We start from the raw sequence: 6,000 nt of genomic DNA on the forward strand, positions 1-6,000 counted from the left end.
ACAGCTTCGGCTGCAGTCCGTATCCTTACCTCTTAGGGGAGCGGACATAGGCAGGTGCCTGAGGCACATGGTCTGGCTGGGCCTTGTGATTCTACTCGTAGGTGGACGTTGCCGCTAGGGTAACGTTCCTTATACTGCGTCTGGCAGTTGTTCGTATCCTCGCACACTAGGGGAGCAAACGGAGGTAGGAGCTTTGTGCGGCTTATGCTGCTGTCCGTCTCTTTTGCACCACTAGAATAGCGGACCTAGGCAGGTGCCATATCTAGTGGTTTGTGTCCTCGCACACTAGTGGAGCGAACGCAGGTAGGAGCTTTGTGCGGCTTACGCTGCTGTTCGTCTCTTTTGCACCACTAGAAGAGCGGACCTAGGCAGGTGCCATATCTAGTGGTTCGTGTCCTCCCACACTAGTGGAGCGAACGAAGGTAGTAGCTTTGTGCGGCTTACGCTGCTGTCCGTCTCCTGGCACCACTAGAGGAACGGACCTAGGTAGGTGCCATTTCACACTCACTGCCTTTGTCTCTGTGATTATTAACAGAGACCATTCCACACACCCTCCAAGTAAGGGAAGAATTGCCTTATTTACTAATTATATGCCTCTGTGAGTTAACAGAGGTATTGCACTCTGCCATAGTCTGCAGCAGAGTCTTTGCACAGTGGACCCTGACTGTCTGTTACTCCTTTAGGTTTTATTATCAGACAGCCCCCCGTAACACCGGCCTTGTGACTGATCTCTCCAATCACCATGGACCTGTTGCCGATGACCGCCCCCCTCAGCTTCACTTCTCGGTCCTGGAGCACGCCAGTACAGTGAGTGTATACAGTGCAATGGCAGGGCGACAAGCTCCGGTCCCATGCTGTTATGGGACCTGGAAGTTGCCACGCTGCCAGTGTACTGTATCAAACCAGCGAAAAGCCTCCCGATTCGCTGCTGCCGCCGCCCTCCATCTGCCACTGCTCTCCCCGATCTGCTGCCCGCACCCCCACCTCTCACCCCCGTGATTGGCTGCCCGCCCCTCCCCCTCGTGATCAGCTGCCCGCCCCCTAACCTCCGTGATGTGCTGCCCGCTCCCCCCCACCTCTCACCCCCTTGATGTACTGCCAGGCCCCTCACCCCTGTGATCGGCTGCCCGCTCGCTCACCCCCGTGATGTGCTGCCCGCTCCCCCCACCTGTCACCCCCGTGATGTGTGCTCCTTCACCTGTCACCCCTGTGATGTGTGCTTCCTCACCTGTCACCCCGGTGATGTGTGCTCCCTCACCTGTCACCCCCGTCATGTGTGCTCCCTCACCTGTCACCCCCATGATCTGTGCTCCCTCACCGGTCACCCCAGTGATGTGTGCTCCGTCACCTGTCACCCCCGTGATGTGTGCTCCCTCACCTGTCACCCCAGTGATCTGTGCTCCCTCACCTGTCCCCCCATCCTCCGCCGCTCCTGCATCCACTGCACCCTCTCCAATCCGCCGCCATCCTATCCACCAAAGCACTCACCCCCGGGATCTGCTGCCCGCTCTCCGCTCACCTGTCACCCCCGTGATCTGCACTCCCTCTCCCACCTCTCACCCTCCCCGATCTGCTGTTTCCATCTCCTGTGATCCTGCTGCCTAGATCTATCCTGTAAGGTAACTATCCCCAATCTCACCTCCCAATCCCCTTCCCACCCGTCCCCCCCATTTCCCCCTTCCCCCCATCCTCCACTTCCCCCATCCTCCCTTACCTGTCACCCCCGTGATGTGTGCTCTCTCACCTGTCACCCCCGTGATGTGTGCTCCCTCACCTGTCACCCCCGTGATGTGTGCTCCCTCACCTGTCACCCCCGTGATGTGTGCTCCCTCACCTGTCACCCCCGTGATGTGTGCTCCCTCACCTGTCACCCCCGTGATGTGTGCTCCCTCACCTGTCACCCCCGTGATGTGTGCTCCCTCACCTGTCACCCCCGTGATGTGTGCTCCCTCACCTGTCACCCCAGTGATGTGTGCTCCCTCACCTGTCACCCCCGTGATGTGTGCTCCCTCACCTGTCACCCCCGTGATGTGTGCTCCCTCACCTGTCACCCCAGTGATGTGTGTTCCCTCACCTGTCACCCCAGTGATCTGTGCTCCCTCACCTGTCACCCCCGTGATGTGTGCTCCCTTACCTGTCACCCCCGTGATGCGCTGCCCGCTCCCCCCCACCTGTCACCCCCGTGATGTGTGCTCCCTCACCTGTCACCCCCGTAATGTGTGCTCCCTCACCTGTCACCCCCGTGATGTGTGCTCCCTCACTTGTCACCCCTGTGATGTGTGCTCCCTCACCTGTCACCCCAGTGATGTGTGCTCCCTCACCTGTCACCCCCGTGATCTGTGCTCCCTCACCTGTCACCCCTGTGATCTGCTGTCTGCTCTCCCCTAACCTCTCACCCCCATGATCTTTGCTCTGCTCACCTGTCACCCCCGTGATCTGCTGCCCACTCTCCGCTCACCTGTCATCCCCGTGATCTGCACTCCCTCTCCCACCTCTCACCCTCCCCGATCTGCTGCCTCCTTCATCTCCTGTGATCCTGCTGCCTAGATCCATCCTGTAAGGTAACTATCCCCAATCTCACCTCCCAATCCCCTTCCCCCCGTCCCCCCATTTCACCCTTCCCCCCATCCTCAACTTCCCCCCATCCTCCGCCACTCCTGCATCCACTGCGCCCTCTCCCATCTGCCGCCACCCTATCCCAGCCGCCGCCGTCTCACATACACAGATGCTCCCTCTATATACCAAAGCCCCCCCATCTGCCGCTATTCTGATCCATCCTGTAAGTATTGTTCGTGGCTCTTTTCTAACTATCCCCAATCGCATCTCCCACTCCCTCTCCCCCCTCCTCCCCCAACTGCTTGCCGCCAAGTGCTGATCAGCTACGTGATTGGGTGATCAGGTACGTAATTGTTGTTCGAGTTTTTGCTTTTTTTGTGCACCCCAAATAAAAAAAAAAAACAAAACTTGAACAATTAGGTACCTGATCAGCAATCGTCCTGCAGTCGTACTCTACTTTGGACAGGACTTCTTTTTTCCATCCCACCTAGTCCTCCCCCTTTTTGCAGAACATCCGTGCGTGCGCCCTGATTTTTTTTTATGCCATGGGGGTCTAGTTTCCAAAATGGTCACATGTGGGGGAACTCCACTGTTTCGGCACCTCAGGGGGTCTCCAAACACAACATGGAGTACGCTAATTATTCCAGACAATTTTGCGTTTGAAAAGTCAAATGACGCTCCTTGCATTCCGAACCCGCTGTGCGCCCAAACATTTTCCACCACATATGAGATATCTGTGTACTCAGGAGAAATTGCACCATACATTTTATGGTGCAATTTTTCCTGATACCCTTGTGAAAAAAAAGCTACCTGGTTGAAGTAACAATTTTGTGGTAAAAAAAAATATATATTTTCACGGCTCAACTTTATTAACTTTTGTGAAGCCCCCAGAGTTTCAAAGTGCTCAATAAACATCTAGATAAATTTCATGAGGGGTCTAGTTTCCAAAATGGGGTCACATGTGGGGGAGCTCCACTGTTTCGGCACCTCAGGAGCTCTCCAAACGCAACATGGTGTGGCTAACGATTCCAGCTAATTTTCTGTTCAAAAAGTCAAATGACGCTCCTTCCCTTCTGAGTCCTGTTGTGCACCCAAACAGTGGTTTTTCGCCACATATGAGGTATCTGCGTGCTCAGAAGACATTGCCCAACACATTTTTGGGGTTCATATAATCCTGCTATTCTTGTGAAATGCAATATTTGAGGCTAAATTAACATTTTTGTTGCAAAAAGTAAAATATTCGTTTTTTCATTCCACATTGCTTTAGTTACTGTGAAGCACCTGAAGGGTTAACAACCTTCTTGAATGTGGTTTTGAGTAGCCTGAGGGGTGCAGTTTTTGGAATGGTGTCACTTTTGGGTGTTTTGTGTCATGTAGACCTTTCAAAATTGCTTCAAATGTGATGTGGTCCCTAAAAAATGTGGCTTTGTAAATTTTGTTGTAAAAATGAGAAATTGCTCATAAACTTTGAACCCCTATAACTTCCTTAATTCTTTTTTTCCCAAAATTGTTCTGATGTAAAGTAGACATGTGGGAAATGTTATTTATTAATTATTTTGTGTCATATGTCTCGTTGGTTTTAGAGCATAAAAATTAAAAGTTTAAAAATTACAAAATTTTCAAAATTTTCGCGAAATTTCCGTTTTTTTCACAAAGAAACGCAAAAAATATCGGCCTAAATTTACTACTAACATGAAGCCCAATATGTCACGAAAAAACAATCTCAGAATCACCGGGATCCGTTGACGCGTTCCAGAGTTATAACCTCATAAAGTGACACTGGTCAGAATTGCAAAAAATGTCTGGGTCTTTAGGGTCAAAATAGGCTGGGGGCTCAAGGGGTTAAAAAAAGTTCTTTTAAATGACAATTTACATAATATAATTATATAATGATAATGATGCCCAGAACCCATTTCCCATTTGGGCCAGGCTGGAGTGACATGAATTTGATGTGGGGCATTACTTGCTATGTATTTATGGTGAGATATCAGTGGCCCAAAGCCTTTTAACCTCTCAAAAACACCTGTTACTTATTCAAATCTGTGAAAATGGGGTTTCTGTCCACTCTAATGCCAGTTTTAACGCTCAGAACCCATTTGGGCCAGGGTGAAGTGACATGAACTTGATGCAGGGCATCACTAGGTATGTATATATGTTGAGATATCAGTGGCCCAAAGTCATTTAACCCCTCAAAAACACCTGATACTTATTCAAATCTATGAAAATTGGCACTTTGTCCACTTTGATGCCAGTTCTGATGCCCAAAACCTGTTTGCGCCAGGTTGGAGTCACATGAATTTGATGAGGGGCATCACCAGGTATGTATTTATGGTGAGATATCAGTGGCCCAAAGCCATTTAACTTCTCAAAAACACCTGTTACTTATTCAAATCTGTGAAAATTGAGTTTCTGCCCACTTTGATGCCAGTTCTGTTGCCCAGAACCCATTTGGGCCAGGCTGGAGTAGCATGAATTTCATGTGGGGTATTACTAGGTATGCAACTGTAGTGTGAGATCAGTGGCCCAAAGCCATTTAACCCCTCAAAAACACCTGTTACTTATTCAAATCTGTGAAAATTGGCGATTTTCCCACTTTGATGCCAGTTCTGATGCCCAGAACCCATTTGGACCAGGCTGGAGTGACATGAATTTGATGTGGGGCATCAGTAGGTATGTAAATGTAGTGTGAGATCAGTGGCCCAAAGTCATTTAACCCCTTAAAAACACCTGTTACTTATTCAAATCTGTGAAAATTGGGTTTCTGCCCACTTTGATGCCAGTTGTGTTGCCCAGAACCAATTTGGGCCAGGCTGGAGTAGCATGAATTTCATGTGGGGTATCACTAGGTATGCAACTGTAGTGTGAGATCAGTGGCCCAAAGCCACTTAACCCCTCAAAAACACCTGTTACTTATTCAAATCTGTGAAAATTGGCGATTTTCCCACTTTGATGCCAGTTCTGATGCCCAGAACCCATTTGGACCAGGCTGGAGTGACATGAATTTGATGTGGGGCATCAGTAGGTATGTAAATGTAGTGTAAGATCAGTGGCCCAAAGCCATTTAATGCCTTAAAAACACACCTGTTACTTATTCAAATCTGTGAAAATTTGCGATTTGCCTATTTTGATGCAAGTTCTGATGCTCAGAACCCATTTGGGCCAGGCTGGAGTGACATGAACTTGATGCAGGGAATCACTAGATATGTATGGTGAGATATTAGTGGCCCAAATCCATTTAACCCCTTAAAAACACCTGTTACTTATTCAAATATGTGAAAATTGGGTTTCTGCCCACTTTGATGCCAGTCCTGATGCCCAGAACCCATTTGGCCAGGCTGGAGTAGCATGAATTTGATGATCACTGGGTAATTTTTTTAGGTGTTTTTAAGTGTAATCACAACAGGGCACATGACTGCATGGTATTGTATATTGGGGATGTTTTAT

Source organism: Anomaloglossus baeobatrachus, chromosome 2 (assembly GCF_048569485.1).
Source record: "Anomaloglossus baeobatrachus isolate aAnoBae1 chromosome 2, aAnoBae1.hap1, whole genome shotgun sequence".
In the NCBI taxonomy this organism is placed as follows: domain Eukaryota; kingdom Metazoa; phylum Chordata; class Amphibia; order Anura; family Aromobatidae; genus Anomaloglossus; species Anomaloglossus baeobatrachus.